This window comes from Pyrus communis, chromosome 4, assembly GCF_041283825.1.
Source record: "Pyrus communis isolate YQ-2024b chromosome 4, ASM4128382v1, whole genome shotgun sequence".
In the NCBI taxonomy this organism is placed as follows: Eukaryota; Viridiplantae; Streptophyta; class Magnoliopsida; order Rosales; family Rosaceae; genus Pyrus; species Pyrus communis.
The window spans coordinates 780,434-798,009 of record NC_142568.1 but is presented as its reverse complement, the minus strand read 5'-3'; the positions used below and the strand labels follow the sequence as shown (position 1 = coordinate 798,009).

The window sequence follows — 17,576 nt, the reverse complement described above, 5'->3', positions numbered from 1 at the left end:
TAAATAATTAGTATTTACAGGGCTCTTTTCCTTGTGATGTCAGGGTGGCCTTGCAAAATACGTACTATATATGCAGCCAGAAAAAAGGAAAAACCTAATAACATTATTTATTTCTAATGATATTTATGAATCATTTGTTGAAATTTGAAGCAAATTCGGTTGATAAATGATGAGTCTATCAATTCTATTAACTTATAAACTCTAAAACTGGTTTTGTAAAAGGAATGACAACAGGCCAAATGATTAGATTTCTTGAATTTCATTTTCAAGGATTAGCATTGAATAATCTTGCCTTCATATGGTATTTGTATGCAGCCTCAGGTGGTACAAGTCTTCAAATGGAATATTAGTATAAATTACTATAATTAAGAAGATACAAAAATTTGTATTCTCTTGTGGAACCGGATAATTAAGAGCACAGTTCAGATTTTTGTTGTTGTAATTAAATCAAAATATCGGTCAATTCGATAACCTTTTTTTTTTTTTTTTTTTTTTTTTTAGATTTAGTTTTTTTTTTTTTAATTTAGAGATGGAGGAAAAGTATATGGAGAAGTGAGCAATGTAAAAGGATGATGCGAAGTTCATGGAAGAAGGAACGAAAGAGAGAACAAAAAGTGTGTGATCAAATTCAAATCGCTTTTGTTTTTTTTTTTTTAATTTTCATTTGTGTGTGGACCATGACCATCACTCTTTGTATTTCCTGTGATAAGAAAGCTCTCTTAGTTTAGTCGGGTACAATGTAGGTCTCCAAATCTCAATGTCGTAGGTTCAAATTCGAAGTGTGATTCCGTTTTATAGGTAAGAGCTAGTAAGCATATTTACTGGACAACAGCTAGGGTCAGCAAAGTAGCTAGCATAGTGAAAAGAAGAAAGCTTGGCTGCTGCTGATTTTTCAGCAGCCAAGCTCTGTTCTAGTGAAAATATGCTCTGACTAGCAAAAAAATAAATAAAAAAGTAACGAAATGATAGCATTTTAGATAAGGACAATGAAATTTTCAGAACATCTAAACATTTATTAGTCCAATTAGACCTAGGTTTACTCTTTGCACCCCGTTATCTCATCTAAACCCAATAATAAAGGCATTATCGAACTTTGCAACATAACGTATCTCTCTCTCATTTTTGGGTGAGAGGGATAGCCAACAATAAACTCATGGACAGTTTCATCAAGTATAATACTTGCTTTTATACTTTGAAGGATGAGCTCATTCTTCATTATGCAAAAAATGTATATTTATCATATAAATTTTATAATCGAAATCGTTCAATTTCTTAATCTTCATTTAAAGATCAGAGCTACAGAAAATCATTTGAATAGGAAATCATTTATTTATTAAATGATTTCCGATTCAAATGATTTTTTGTATGAGTGATCTTCAATTGATGATTAAGAAATTGAATGATTTAAATCATTAAGTTTATATACTCAAAATACGTTATTTGCAAATGTAAGAATATGTGCATCCCTTCATGGGGATGCAAAGTATTATCCTTCCATTAATCTTAAGAGTAAAAAAATACCACATTTCTAATAGAAATAGGACTTACCAATACATATGAATCTCATATCTATTAAAAATGTGATACAAATATAATATAAAAAATGTGATAAAATATCACTTTTGTAATCTCAATTGAACTGCATGTATCCAGACACCCCCACCTTGTTAACCCTGCTTTTATTAAAACCTAATGATTTTTCTCTAGTTTCTAAAAACCAAACTACAAATACAAGTATAACACTGAAAGAACAATGAATTGTTAAAACCTAATGGCGAATTGGACCATAAAATTGTTAAAACCTAATGGCGAATTGGACCATAAATTCAATCATAGTATACATTCAATATCGCAATTAGGTGATGCGAATTATTCAACCATTTACTACATGATTTTGAAATTTTAATTTCCAAAACCTGCATACGGGTACAGATGGTACTGAAACAAATTGTAGAAACACATCCCTGAATATAGGCCATAAAAAAAATTGCTTAGTTGAATTAGAAGTCAACTGACCTAAATCGATTAGTATAATGATTTTATATCTAAATAACCCTAATACTAAACAAGTAGAAGATGAAACACCAATTCAGAAAAATAAGAGAATAAAATCCCATGTGAAGATAATGTAACACCAATTCAAACTTTTTTGTCTTAGTTTGTACGTAAAGATAATGTAATAGACTCTCTCTAATTTTGTGCTAGTTTCTTTCCTCCTTCGTGCCTCTTTCCCTTACCCTTTGTAGAACCTCAGTTTTCCCATTGATCATCGATGACGTTACTAGCATGTGTCATACACTCTGTTTTGTAGCACTAAATACCGCCTAAAGTGGAACTATAAGCTCATTAGTTGGAGTATAGTTTGTCCTTTTTCAGTTGAACGCCTTCTTTTCTCCAAAGGTAGTTTTCGCCCAATCTTCAATCTTAGCCATTCAGTATTCAGATCGTGTGGCCACGAGTGGCTTCTTGGTTTTTCATTGGAAACAACCTTGTTTTTCTTCAAAAAGTAGCTCTTGCTTTTCCACCGTTCTATTACCGTGTCGTTAGGGTTACATGATGACTTTTATCTTTGTTGAAATCGAGCGAAGATAATGAAATTTAAACATACTTTCAATGGACTCATGATTTTGCATCATCATACAAACTACAAAGCCTTTTTTTTTTTCTTCATAAAAAGATAATAAAATTTCCTATATTGGCTTTCTCTTCTCCAGGAACCAATGAAGTGAAACATTGTTTTTATCTATTTTGAAATTTATTGATATGCAATTGCAATATATGAAGAACCAATTTTATCAGAATCATATTATTGCTTTTCTTAATAGAAAAACCAACACAAAGTAAAGGGATTCGAAGGGGAAAAAGAATGTCATTCTTTAACTCTTGTCAACAAAATTAAAGCAAAACTTATTATAGAACTTGGGAAGAGAATACAGTTAAAGCAGAACTTATAGAGCTTATAGAACTTTAAGAACTATCAGGAGGAAAGTCTGAGACATACATGTAGGAATTACCCACGAATAGTGGGATTGCAATTCGTTTTCATTTTCCCTCGCGAATTGCTCGTTTCTTTTATGATGTTGTGTTTGAGAATAGCATGAATGGGAAGAGTAGCAGTTTTTCAGTTCTCCATTGAAAACGTGTTTCATATTTCTGAGAGTGGAAGAGTGGGAATGTACGTGGATAACTACCTTGCGGTCTTGTACTCCTGTTAAACTGCTCTTAGTTGTGTTAATTTCTTTTTTTCTTTCTATTTTTAATTGATTTGTTTTCATTAAAGTGCTGATTTTTTTTTCAACCATTTACAGCATGATTTTGAAATTTTAATTTCCAAAACTTGCATACGGGTATAGATGGTACTGAAACAAATTGTAGAAACACATCCCTGTATATGGGCCATACAAAAAAATTGCTTAGTTGACTTAGAAGTCAACTGACCTAAATCGATTAGTATAATGATTTTATATCTAATTAACCCTAATACTAAACAAGTAGAAGATGAAACACCAATTCAGAAAAAGAAGAGAATAAAATCCCATGTGAAACCTCTATATTCAAACTTGGTTGTTTTAGTTTGTACGTGAAGATAATGTAATAGGCTCTCTCCAATTTTGTGTTAGTTTCTTTCCTTCTCCGTGCCTCTTTCCCATACCCTTCGTAGAACCTCAGTTTTCCCATTGATCAACGATGACGTTACTAACATGTGCCGTATATTCTGTTTTGTAGCACTAAATACCGTCTAACGTGGAACTATAAGCTCATCAGTTGGGGTATAGTTTGTCCTTTTTCAGTTGAACGCCTTCCTTTCTCCAAAAACAGTTTTCGCCCAATCTTCAATCTTAGCCGTCCAATATTCAGATTGTGTGGTCACGAGTAGCTTCTTGGTTTTTCACTGGAAACTACCTTGTTTTTTCTTCAAAAAGCAGCTCCTACTTTTCCACCATTCTATTACCGTGTCGTTAGGATGGCTTTCATCTTTGTTGACTGAATGTGCTTTACTTTTGAGATCGTGCGGCCACGAGTGCTTCTTGGTTTTTCATTGGAAAATACCTTGTTTTTGTTCAAAAAGCAGCTCCTGCTTTTCCATCGTTCTATTTCGTTAGGATTACATGATGACTTTTATCTTTGTTGACTGAATGTGCTTTACTTTTTGAGAGGAGATCTTCTACACCCAAATCCTTCTATGGCCTCTCTGTGGCCTGTTTCCCAACTTGACACCTGTCTTCCACCGACTCCATGTTAAACGCTGTAAACTCACTTAAAAACAATAAGAATAAAAAATAAAAAAAATAAAATACAAAGCGAAGAAAAAGACTCTTCAAGGTTCCAGAATTTCAGTTGTCTCTGCAGAAATTGTTTGTAAGATTCGCGGCCTCTCCGACGCTTCAAACCAAGACAACGACGACTTCTCCGACTGCTCTCTCTTCTCCCGTTAGAAAGATTCGCGGCCTGGTTTGCGAAAACTCCATCTTTTTCTTCGCTTTCTTCTCTTCAAATCTCGGCCCATTTTCATCCCAATCCTTTTCAATCCAAGAATTCAATTTTTTATTGAATTTGAATATGTCCTCATCGGCTTTTTCAAAAGTGGAGTTGGCAGCGGAGAAAGCAAAGTGGTTTTAAGATGGCAAAAATCCCATCCTTTTCGTCGCTTTGTTTTTTATTTTTTATTTTTTATTTTTAGTCAGTTAACAGCGTTTAATATAGAGTCAATGGAAAACAGGTGTCAAACTGTGAAACAGGCCAGAGAGAGGCCGCATAAGGTATTTCTCCCTCGTCACCGCCGGAGCCCTTGGGTCTGACTGTTAAAACTCATCGTCACCACCCTCTTCCCCTCCTACTCCCTCGTCACCACCGGAGCCCTTGGGTCTCACTGATAAAAAAAAAAAGGAAAATGTTATTTCTCTCTCCTCTCTCCTCTTCCTCACCCTCTCTCGCCATTATCTGTAAAAAATTTGGTCCGATCTCTCAAACCATGAAAAGGTCATGGACTCATGGCTCCGAATTTACAAAAACTCCATTAAAAATGTATCAAGCAAACCCAATAGCTCATAGAGCACAAAATATACAAATTATGCACGATTCTAGAACATCTAATTTACATTCACAAATTTCCGTTGAAATTTTTTTAGAGAAAAATAAGATACAGGGAGAAATCCACAAGAAAAAACTAGTAAGTTCGGAAAAGAGAGACAAAATCAACTTGTGGGTCTACTCCAGACTTTTTCCAGTTCCGAAATTCAGATCTTGAGTTGTTTCTTCCGTTTGCAGATTCAAATCCTCGGTTTCCCCAGTTTATTCCGATGGATATTTTCCAATTGACAACCATGGTTTTACCTTCATAGTGTGAGAGGAGAACGGAAAATTTTGGGAACTGCAAATTGACAACCACGCTTCTGGTTTCATCCGGAAGGTGAAACGGTAAGGAAAAGGAGAGCAGGTTAACGGTGTTAATTTTTGTGCTGAATAAACACGTGTCAACTAAAGAAAAGGGGGACATAAACGAGACATCAACACCTGCTTTTTTTGCCTTTTACTTTGTTGAACGCGGTTTCATCTTAAAGCTGCTTTTCTTCCATCTATTCCGACACTTCAATCGTAACCGTCCAGTGATCAGATCGTGTGGCCACGAACATCGTGGTTTTCCACTGGAAACGCCTTTGGTTTTCTTCAAAACCAGGGGCGGATGCTTCCCGGAAAAAGCCAAAGATTGGGAGCGGAAAGCTTCCTGGAAAGAACCAAAAAGTGTCCCTATAGTGCCGTAAATAGTATATAGCACTCTATATATACTACGTTGCAATACAAAAAAAACCACAGCCATTTTTTTTCGCTTGATTGGCACCACTCTAGTGCCGTAAACAGTAATACAACACCATGACATCCCGTGAACCCTCCTCCCCAAAACTCTGGAGTTACGACGTGTTCTTGAGTTTTAGAGGCGAAGATACACGCAATGGCTTCACGAGCCACCTTCACGCGGCATTACAAGGCTGGGGCTTCAATGCCTTTATTGATGAGGACAATCTGAAAAGAGGGGGAGAAATACAACCCGAACTGTTTCGGGCAATCGAAGAGTCCAGAATCTCGGTCATTGTCTTCTCAAAGAGTTACGCGGAATCAAGATGGTGTCTTGACGAGCTGGTGAAGATCATGGAATGTAGAGAAAAGCTGGGGCAACAGGTCTTGCCAATATTCTATCATGTCGATCCTTCACATGTGAGGAAGCAGGAAGGTTGTCTAGCCCAAGCATTTCAGAAGCACGAAGATGGCATCCTTGAAGAAAAAGATGACAAAGAACGTGAAGCTAAGAAAGAAAAGGTAAAGCAGTGGAGAGAGGCTCTTACTCAAGCTGCAGATTTGTCTGGCCACCATCTTAATAACAGGTAACCATTTTCATTGGAGTTGGACGTCTTTCAATACTCGACTAGTTTAATAGTAATGCTGCTATAAATTTTCGGCTTTTTCCACATTTTGAAACATGTTAATGAATGATTGTTATGCAAATAGCACACAGGAAAAATAGCTTCGCTGAAACATCAAGATTTGCAAGATAAAATATGAGTAACAGTAGGGACATCTTCTATTTAAGACATATTTTACATAGGCTTGATTAGATTTAAAGAAAATTAACGAGGGTTTAGAAACTTTGAGGTTTTAAATGAAAAGTAAAATAAATAGTATCAGATTTGGGTTTTTATAAGTTGCGGCGCTCTGTTTTAATAGATGATCAATGGTTTGTCATTAAGAATATTTATCCAGTTATCCTTTTTTAATATTTTTTTCGTACAAAATATCTTGAGCACTTAAATTAAAATATAATCTTATCTTCAAGATAACAAAAATAGTGGATGTGTATTTTTTTTTTTTTTCAAATTATCATGTATACATTTTATTGAGAGAATTATTTCTGTACATTACTAGGATGCTTATCATTAGTTTTCATACGTTAATTTTATTCATATTATGAATTGGTACGTTTTTTTTTTTTTGGAACATTTATTTTTGTACGTATGGTTGATTTGTTCGTTTAATTTTAGTGTTCGGTAAGCTTAATTTTAGGTATGTTTAATTTTAGCTTTTGGTACGTTTATTATTATTATTTTTTTGTACATCATTGATTTATAACTTAATTAATTTCATAATAATTTTGGTACAAAGAAGGCTAGATTTAGGAGCTTTGGATATTGTTTTTGAATCTTAGAAAGGGCAGTTTAAAAAATGTGGCTCAGTTGTAGAAAGTAGATTAATAAAAGTCGAAGGCTGGGCATGTTTGGTCTAACAAATTTAAATGTCAAGCACCTAAATCAAAATTCCCTTTTCACAAGTCATATGATGCGGTTTTTTATTTTAGTGGCATTTCATATGATTTGTAAATTTGACTTAAAAAATAATGTTATTAAAAAGATAAGTTTGGGTTATATACATTACTCCAAGTCCACGCATCGAAAACTTAAGGTTATTTGGTTCAAGTGGTTCAAATAATGTTGGGCATCTCTGTCCTATATATTGCAAGTTGATTTTAGATTGAAAAATCTATGTATCAAATTGATATATGCTAGTTTAGCGACTTGTATACGTATATAATTGCATCAATGAGAAACATCATATATAATGTTTTAAGCCCAAACAAAAGGAACCAAACAGATGGGCTGATGGGTCCACTCAAGCAATTGAAGGCCCAATCGGAATGGAGCAACAAATTCATATACAAATTAATTATAACATTTTTTTTCTCTTTTTTTTTTTTTTTTGATGAGATCAAGCTTATTCTTTTTCTTTTAGTATAGATAATATTTTTTGTTAAAAAAATGAATTCATTATTTTTTCTCTCTTTTGACCATATATGGCATGAATGAATCTTGAAAAGTAAGTTATGGAATAAGGACCACAAGGTGTTTCTCAAATAAAATTATTTGAAGAATCTCTCAATGGAAAAAGGACTTTGTGTGTGTGTGTATATATATTTTTTATTCATTTAGTTAATTCTTTATATTGACTGTTGAGTGAAGGTGATAGCTTCAAGTAATCCTTCATTGAGTTAATGCTTACTAATTGAGTTTTCAGGCCTGAAGCAAAGGTTATTAAGACAATTGTTGAGGAGAATATTGTGGAATTGCTTCCTCGCACAGATGAATTACAGGTGGCCAAGTACCCGGTTGGAATCGACTCTCGTGTTCAACCAATTATCAGTGATCTTTTTAGTGGTGGATTAAGTGATGTTAAAAGGGTTGGAATTTGGGGGATGGGTGGACTGGGCAAAACAACTGCTGCCAACGCTATTTATCACAAAATTCATCATGGCTTCCAGTTTAAATGTTACCTTGGCGATGTTAGCGACACTGAACGTAGATGTAGTTTGGTTCATTTGCAAGAACAACTTGTTTCTAGCATTTTGAAACGAACCACCCGGATAAATAGTGTCGGTGAAGGGATCAGTGTAATAAAAGAACGTCTTCGACGTAGAAAAGTACTTATTGTTGTTGATAATGTGGATAAAGTGGAGCAACTACGTGCAATAGCTGTAGATCGTGCAAGAGTTGGAGATCGTGAGTGGTTTGGTCCAGGAAGTATAATTATCATAACAACAAGAGATGAGCATTTACTAAATCAAGTGAATATGAGATATCCAGCTAAGAAAATGAATGAAGAGGAAGCTCTTGAGCTTTTCAGTTGGCATTCATTTGAAAATAATTGCCCTAAAGATGAATATCTTGAATTGTCAAGGAAGGTAGTTTCTTACTGTGGAGGTTTGCCGTTAGCACTCAAAGTTTTAGGCTCCTCTCTTTTTGAAAGACCCATAACAGAGTGGCAAAGCTATTTGGAGAAAATAAAAAGAATACCCGAAGGAGAAATTATAGAAAAACTCAAAATAAGCTTTGATGGGTTAGATGATAATCAAAAAACTATATTCCTTCATATATATTGTTGCTTTCTTGGCTTGGAGAAGGATCATGTCACAAAAATATTAGATGAATGTGACTTGCATGCAACAATCGATATCAATGTTCTTCGTGAACGGTGCCTTATAACTGTTGAATGCGGCGAACTAAAGATGCATGATTTGATTCAAGAAATGGGCAAGACAATCATTTCTGAAAAATCTCCTACTCAACCTGGAAGATGGAGTAGACCGTGGAACCTTGAAGCCATAACAGACGTGTTGACCAATAAATCTGTAAGTAGTTTCTCAATAAAGTTTAATATTAATGCTCACTAAATCATATCCTAGTGCAACTGCTTGCATTTTATAATAAGAAATTTTAATGAAAAATTTTCGGAACTGTTCACTTTAACGAAAAATCACATTTTTACACTAAAAAGTCAATCTTGGTACTATTCATTTTACCATTTATTTTGTCATTATCGTTAAAACCCAAAGTTTTCAAATCTTTTTTGTTAGTTTTCTCTTTATAATATTATGTTGAAATATATTTATAAGTACAATAAACCTTCACGTGGAAATAGAAGCAATTAAATCGATTTCCAACCGATTATATGACAATTGTTTGTAAGTAAATCATTTTTCAGACGCAAATTACCCTTTTATTATTCATCATGTCCCTTTGTTTACCTAACAGGGAACTGAAGAAATTGAAGCACTTTCTCTGCAATTGCCAATCTCTGAAAAAAAGGCTAGTTTCAGTACAAAAGCATTTGTCAATATGAAAAAACTGAGATTGCTACAGCTCATCGATGTAGAGCTCGCTGGAAGCTTCAAACATTTTCCGAAAGAGTTGAGATGGTTGTGCTGGCATGGATTCCCTTTCAAGTACATGCCGGAGCACCTTCTTAATCAGCCAAAACTTGTTGCTCTTGACCTGCAGGGCAGCAAACTCAGAAAAGGCTGGAAGAATTCCAAGGTACAACCACCCCTAGCGGGTTATAATTAATTCCCACTCTTGATTTTATTTTTTAAGCCATATTCTTCTTGGATTTTGAATAATATTTTCTTTTGGGTTTGTGCAGCCGCTTGAAAATTTGAAAATCCTTGATCTTTCTCAGTCCGAGAAGTTAAAAAAGTCACCAGACTTTTCAAGGCTCCCAAATCTCGAAGAATTGAATTTTTCATTCTGTTGTAGTTTGTCCAAGATTCACCCATCCATCGGTCAACTTAAAAAACTCAAGAGGGTAAATTTTGTATTCTGCACGAAGCTTAGGTATCTTCCAGCGGAATTTTGTAAGTTGAAATCTGTTGAGACTCTTAATCTGGACAATTGTGATGCATTAAGAGAACTGCCTGAGGGCATAGGGGAGATGGTATCATTGAGGTACCTTGATGCAAGTTGTACAGACATGAAACAATTCCCCAACGACCTTGGGCGTCTAATTTCTTTACAAAACTTGATAGTTAGTGGCGCTTTTTTTCATAGCCTACTTCATAGCCTACCTAGCCTCAGGGGTCTTTCAAATCTCGTAGAGTTGCGAGTTGATTATATCGACAATCTTCGTGCAATCCCCGATTTACCAACAAATTTGGAAGAATTGCATGTACGTGGATGCTCTGCATTGGAAAAAATGCCAGACTTTTCGCAATTGTCAAGCATGAGACGACTGCATCTACTTTATTTGCCCAAAGTCACAGAGGTTCCAGGTTTAGGGTTGGGTAAATCATTAAACTCCATGGTGGACCTTGATATGGAAGGGTGCACCAATCTCACAGCTGAGTTTAGGAACAATATCCTACAGGTCTCTCTCTATTTCTGTCTCCTCCTACTCTTGTCTTTCTTTATCAATCACACGCACAAACACAACCGCACATGTACAAGTATTTGACACAATATATTACATTGTATGTATATTATAGGGATGGACTTCTAGCAGAGCTCGTGGTATTTTATGGGAAACGGTTTATGGTATTCCGGAGTGGTTTGAATCTCTCATTGGCGGCAATAAAGTCACAGAGGTTCCAGGTTTAGGCTTGGGTAAATCATTAAACTCCATGGCGGAGCTTAATATGGGCGGGTGCATAGATCTCACAGCTGAGTTTATGAACAACATTCTACAGGTCTCTCTCTATCTCTTGTCTTTCTCTATCAATCACACGCACAAACACAACCGCACATGTGCAGGTATTTGACACTATATTACATTGTATGTATATTATAGGGATGGACTTATTGCGGAGCTGGTGGTATTTTACTGGATAAGATTTATGGTATTCCGGAGTGGTTTGACTTTGTCGCTGACGGCAATAAAGTCAGTTTTGATATTCCTCAATGTGATGGTTGTAATTTTAAAGGGTTGACACTCTGCGGGGTTTGTTCGCAAGTCCAACACAAAAGTGTTCCCATTACTGTTGTAAATTGTACCAAGCGTACTATTTTGAGGGTCTCTTGGTATTTACGCATACGGCAAGGTCAATTTTGGCAGGTACACTTATCGAAAGATAAATTCAAGCTCAATTTGCAAGGCGGGGACAAGATCGTTATTCTTATAGAGGATTTTGAAATGGAGAAAACAGAGGTAAATCTAGTATGGGACAAACCTTTGAAGGAAAACAAGAGTCCTGTTATTCTTATGGATGATTATTACTTTGAATACGAATCTGAAGCAGTTCCGGATTGGTTGTATGGTGAGTCAAGTCCGGGACCAAGCTATGGCGCATCTGATAATCATCCCACTAATCAATGACGACTACTACAGATAAACCTAAACGGAAAAGGCAAAAGGTTTGAAGAGAGAGCATTACCTGATCGGTTGCGTAGTCGCTATTCCTGCATTATACTCTCCCGCAGACCATGTCAGCTGTCTTTCTAGTTTTCCCAGCTCCATTATTCGGACATTTGATTTGATCGCATCCAACAGATGATTTGTTCCTCATTTTACTGACAATTCATTTGCGATATTGACTGGTTGTTCAGTTGTTAATTGTTGTATGCTTTACAAATATCCATATTCTCTTGTGGAACCAAATTATTAGCATCATAATTTGACTTTTTCGGTCCTAGATCAAAATTTTAGATTGAAATGTGCAGTTACTGACCATGGATGCAAGCGTATAGAAATCGGGACTATACTCTCACTTGGAACCCTTTTCTATCAACTCCTTTGCTTCGTCTAACAGTCTGGTACGGCCAAGAAGGCCGATCAGGCAACCATAGTGTTCTAACCTCGCTCAATCTCATATATCTTTCTATTGGAGTTGAAGAACTCACATCCCTCATCTGCCAACCCTCTGTGAACGCAGTCAGTTAAAACAACAATGAAGGAGAACAACTCGATTCCCTTGCTTGTCTTGCCATTCCTTGCAACCCCATAAATGATTGAAGCCCAAAAAATTTGTCTATGCTCCAACATTTTGCATACATTTCTATACCCGTGGTATTAACAGCTGCATCAATTTTTAATTCTGTTATATTCGATATACCCGTGACTCCATTCCCCTTGCTCTAATGCTCCCAACGGAGCACAGCCTGTGAGGAGAGCAACCGCTGTAAATTTATCCCCTTTAACTCTTTTAGTTTGCATCTCTTGGAATAGAGCCACTGCCTCGTTAAAACGGTTGTATTGTATAACCATTACAAATTCTCCGGCCTTTAATCAAATAACCACGTTCTACATACATATTCAACCACCACATTTCCAGTTCTAGTAGTGAATCCAAGTTCACTTCTAACATATTCATGAATTTCTTTACCAAGCTCCAAAGTTTTCGATGCTGTTCAAGCTGAAATGGTGGTTACAACCGTAGCTTCATCGGGCTTCTTGTTGCTCTCACATGACATCCTCCGAAACATATCCAAAGCTAGCCTCCTCAAACCTCCTGCACCTAGCATACCTGGAAATCGTAACGTTCCGAGTTCCAACAAAGCCTGTTTCTCTCGGGTATTTCATCAAACACCTGCTTGAAACTCTCAACCATGCCCAATTACGCATTCATGTCAATCTCTGAAATATGCTGATTTTTCAGCAGCCAATCTCTGTTCTAGTGAAAATATGCTCTGACTAGCAAAAATATAAATAAAAAAGTAACGAAATGATATCATTTTAGATAAGGACAATGAGATTTTCAGAACATCTAAACATTTATTGGTCCAATTAGACCTAGGTTTAGTCTTTGCACCCCGTTATCTCATCTAAACCCAATAATAAAGGCATTATCAAACTTTGCAACATAACGTATCTCTCTCTCATTTTTAGGTTAATTTAGTATCGAATTCCTTATTCATGAAATTATTAGCATCATATTTTGAGTTTTTCAGTCCTAAATCAAAATTTTAGATTGAAATGTGCAGTTACTGACCATGGATGCAAACATATAGAAATCGGGACTATAATCTCACTTGGAACCCTTTCTATTAACTCCTCTGCTTCGTCGAGCAGTCTGGTACGGCCAAGAAGGTCGATCAGGCAACCATATTGTTCTAACCTCGCTCAATCTCATATATCTTTCTATTGGAGTTGAAGAATCACAACCCTCATCTACCAACCCTCTGTGAACGCAGTCAGTTAAGACAACAATGAAGGTGAAATCATCAGGCTTCATGCCAATTTGCACATTTTTCCTTCGCTTGTCTTGCCATTCCTTGCAACCCCATTCTTTGCTTGTATTGTATACCCATTACAAATTCTTCGGCCTTCAATCAAATAACCACGTTTTACATACATATTCAACAACCACATTTCCAGTTCTAGTAGTGAATCCAAGTTCACTTCTAACATATTCATGAATTTCATTACCAAGCTCCAAAGTTTTCGATGTTGTTCAAGCCTAAATGGTGGTTACAACCGTAGCTTCATCGGGCTTCTCATTGCTCTCACATGACATCCTCCGAAACATATCCAAAGCCTCCTCAAACCTAAATGGTGGTTACAACCGCACCTAACATACCTCGAAATCGTAACGTTCAAGTTCCAACAAAGCCTGTTTCTTTCGGGTATTTCATCAAACACCTGCTTGAAACTCTCAACCATGCCCAACTATGCATTCATGTCAATGAGCGTTGCACACATACCAGCAAACCCAATTCCAGTTTTTACCACAAACACACGAACCTTTTCACCTTCCCGAACCTCTCCTAAGCATCCAATGGCTTTTGAAACAAATGGGAAGGTAAAATTATAGGGGCACAATCCCTCATCTCTCAGCCGCCGGAAGAGCTCAACGGCGCTTCCGAAACTACTCCTTTTGGCAAACGCCTTGATCATCACATCGTAAACAAACAAGCACGGATCTTTGATGAAACGGAAGACTTTCTCGGCGTAATCAAAGTTTCCGAGAGATGTGTCGGTGCAGAAAATCATGAGCTTATTGACGGTGGCTTTGTCTTGGTTGCAGGAGGTTGAGAAGGAGATTGGTTATTTTGATTGGTTTACAAGGAGGTTCATTCCAACCTATGTTCATACGCGCATCCTCACCACTAGGAGGTTGAGAAGCTGAGGTAAAAATCATATGCATTCATTCAGGAAATCATGTTTATGTGACCGGGTTTTGTTTTTTTATTGCTACATTGATATTTTTATATTAGGAGAGGAAGAATTTGGCTAAGTCACATAATGAACAACTTAATTTGATATCAAATTCGTCATTCACGAGATTCAAAACTAAGACCTCTCATTTTCAAATAGAGAGGAATATCATCAGACTGTATTACTGAGTTGTCATGTGATTGAGTTTTAGTTGGACTATGAAATTAAATCTGTATAGTTTTTATAGAAAAGCATATTTAAGTTGTTCTAGGAAAAGTTAAACAAATTTACAAATTATCTTTCATTGTTGTCCTATTTTTTTAGGCTTCAATTTGCCTTTAAATAATTAGGTGGTGAATTCAATTGACATTTTGAGATATTTCAATGTCCTACTCGATTGAAAAACCAAAAAGTCTTCAACACTCTCCCTTGTACAAGAACAAAATCTTAACGCCGTAGAAATTTCAGTGTTATTTCTCCACTCCACCAGTCTTTCTGCTCTGCAACGCCTTAGAAATTTCACTTCGCTCCTCTGAGCTCGCCGGAGCTCCTTCCTAGATCTCGGCCTCCGCCGCAACCCCGTCATCCTCTTCGTTTCGCTCAAAGATCCGAGCTTTTCTGCATGTCGGTGATGTTCAATTCTTCCATAGCTTTCCATTCAACCGATTCAATTGTCGTTTAATGCATTAATTTCAAACCCAAATAGTAGATCGGCATAATTTTCAAAACCCATATCTCAGATTTCTCTATGAAGTGTTCACGTCTTCGATTTCTTTCACTTGCCTCTGTTAGTGTAGCCCTTCACTGTACATATAGCTCTTGAAATTTTGAAGATCTGCTCGATATTTTTTGCTCTGAATTCGAATTGGTACTTTAGTTAGTGACAATGTCTGCGATTAAAGTCGATTCTGCTAAGCCGTATTTCGCTACTAGCAGTCTTGTGATTGGGGATGCTCTCTGTTCTAGCTTGTTAGCCGTGATAAACAAGTTTGCCATTACCAAATTCAACTACCCTGGCCTTTTGACTGCATTGCAGTACCTTACATCTGCTTTGGGAGTTTGGGGTTTGGGAAAGTCAGGATTTTTGCACCACGATCCCTTCACATGGCAGACGGCCAAGACGTTTTTGCCCGCTGCACTTGTGTTTTACCTTGCTATCTTTATCAACACCAATCTTCTTCGCCATGCGAATGTGGATACGTTTGTAGTGTTTAGATCCTGCACGCCCCTTTTGGTTGCGCTGGCGGATACTGCGTTTAGGAAGCAGCCAATCCCGTCTAAGCTTACCTTTGTATCGTTGTTGATCATTTTGGGTGGAGCTGTTGGTTATGTGGCCACCGATTCGGGTTTAAGTTCGACTGCGTAATCGTGGGCGTTTACCGATTTGGTGACCATTGCAACTAAGATGGTTTATATTAAGCATATGTTCACGAATGTCGGTTTGAATGCTTGGGGTTTTGTGTTGTACAACAATCATTTGTTACAGATGATGGCTCTACCGTTTTGGATTATTAGTGGAGAGTGTTCTGATGTGTTTGCAAGGTCAGTGTAGAGATTTTTGAGGCTCGGGTGACACTAAAAAATGTGTCTTCACTTCATATAAAAAAAATTATTTGTTTTCACACGTAAAACATCGATAAAATTATATTTAGAAAAACACTTCAAACTCAATAATTTAGAAACACGGAAGAACTAATTTATTTTGTATTGAGAGAAGGAAACCAAAAAATTTCGGGCTTACAAATAGATAGATTATGAGTTTTATTTTCTATATGAACTTTTAAAGTGTTTTTGTATAAATTGTGTATTTTTTTCTTATTTACTAATCTCGTAAAAAAATAATAATAATGTTTTCGAGTCTTTAAGGAAACGTTTAAGTAATGAATGAACATTCAATTAAATATTTTGATGACACATAATATTATCTGCAAATTTGGTCTAAAAATTTAGTCTACGCATTACTCTTTGTTGAAGATTCGACTTGAATTGGAACGGATATTTAAAAATAGCAACCCAAATAACTACTAGCTAGTAAATAAATTAACAACCAAACAAAAATTTGTAAAATTTGTAAATAAAAAAAAGAAAAAAACATGCACATAGCATTTCAGTTAAGACAACCCTCTGTGAACCCTCTGTGAACGCAGTCAGTTAAGACAACAATGAAGGAGAACAACTCGATTCCCTTGCTTGTCTTGCCATTCCTTGCAACCCCATAAATGATTGAAGCCCAAAAAATTTGTCTATGCTCCAACATTTTGCATACATTTCTATAACCGCGGTATTAACAGCTGCATCAATTTTTAATTCTGTTATATTCGATGTACCCGTGACTCCATTCCCCTTGCTCTAATGCTCCCAACAGAGCATAGCCTGTGAGGAGACCAACCCCTGTAAATTTATCCCCTTTAACTCTTTTAGTTTGCATCTCTTGGAATAGAGCCACTGCCTCGTTAAAACGGTTGTATTGTATAACCATTACAAATTCTCCGGCCTTTAATCAAATAACCACGTTTTACATACATATTCAACCACCACATTTCCAGTTCTAGTAGTGAATCCAAGTTCACTTCTAACATATTCATGAATTTCTTTACCAAGCTCCAAAGTTTTCGATGCTGTTCAAGCTGAAATGGTGGTTACAACCGTAGCTTCATCGGGCTTCTTGTTGCTCTCACATGACATCCTCCGAAACATATCCAAAGCTAGCCTCCTCAAACCTCCTGCACCTAACATACCTCAAAATCGTAACGTTCCAAGTTCCAACAAAGCCTGTTTCTCTCGGGTATTTCATCAAACACCTGCTTGAAACTCTCAACCATGCCCAATTACGCATTCATGTCAATGAGCGAGTTACACACATACCATCAAACCCAATTCCAGTTTTTACCACAAACACACGAACCTTTTCACCTTCCCAAACCTATCCCAAGCATCCAATGGCTTTAAAACAAATGGGTAGGTAAAATTATAAGGGCACAATCCCTCATCTCTCAGCCGCCGAAAGAGCTCAACGGCGCTTCTGAACTACTCCTTTTGGCAAACGCCTTGATCATTACATCGTAAACAAACAAGCACGGATCTTTGATGAAACGAAAGACTTTCTTGGTGTAATCAAAGTTTCCGAGAGATGGGTCGGTGCAGAAAATCATGAGCTTGTTGATGGCGGC

The 17,576-nt window shown here is 36.5% G+C and overlaps 4 pseudogenes across 1 annotated transcript; 2 read left to right on the top strand and 2 right to left on the bottom strand.

Annotated features, from left to right (window-relative positions):
* The first annotated feature begins 5,797 nt into the window (after positions 1 to 5,797).
* LOC148697254 (disease resistance protein RUN1-like) lies at positions 5,798 to 11,910 on the top strand (annotated as a pseudogene). Its single transcript, XR_015961297.1, has 6 exons — positions 5,798 to 6,380; positions 8,062 to 9,172; positions 9,576 to 9,857; positions 9,964 to 10,683; positions 10,802 to 11,002; positions 11,104 to 11,910. The product of XR_015961297.1 is annotated as a disease resistance protein RUN1-like (transcript).
* A 106-nt stretch (positions 11,911 to 12,016) lies between these two features.
* On the bottom strand, positions 12,017 to 12,630 carry LOC148697253 (pentatricopeptide repeat-containing protein At1g31430-like; annotated as a pseudogene).
* Positions 12,631 to 13,276: 646 nt separating this feature from the next.
* Positions 13,277 to 14,292, bottom strand: LOC148697252 (pentatricopeptide repeat-containing protein At1g31430-like; annotated as a pseudogene).
* Positions 14,293 to 14,768: 476 nt separating this feature from the next.
* On the top strand, positions 14,769 to 16,028 carry LOC148697251 (GDP-fucose transporter 1 pseudogene; annotated as a pseudogene).
* Positions 16,029 to 17,576: the final 1,548 nt, after the last annotated feature.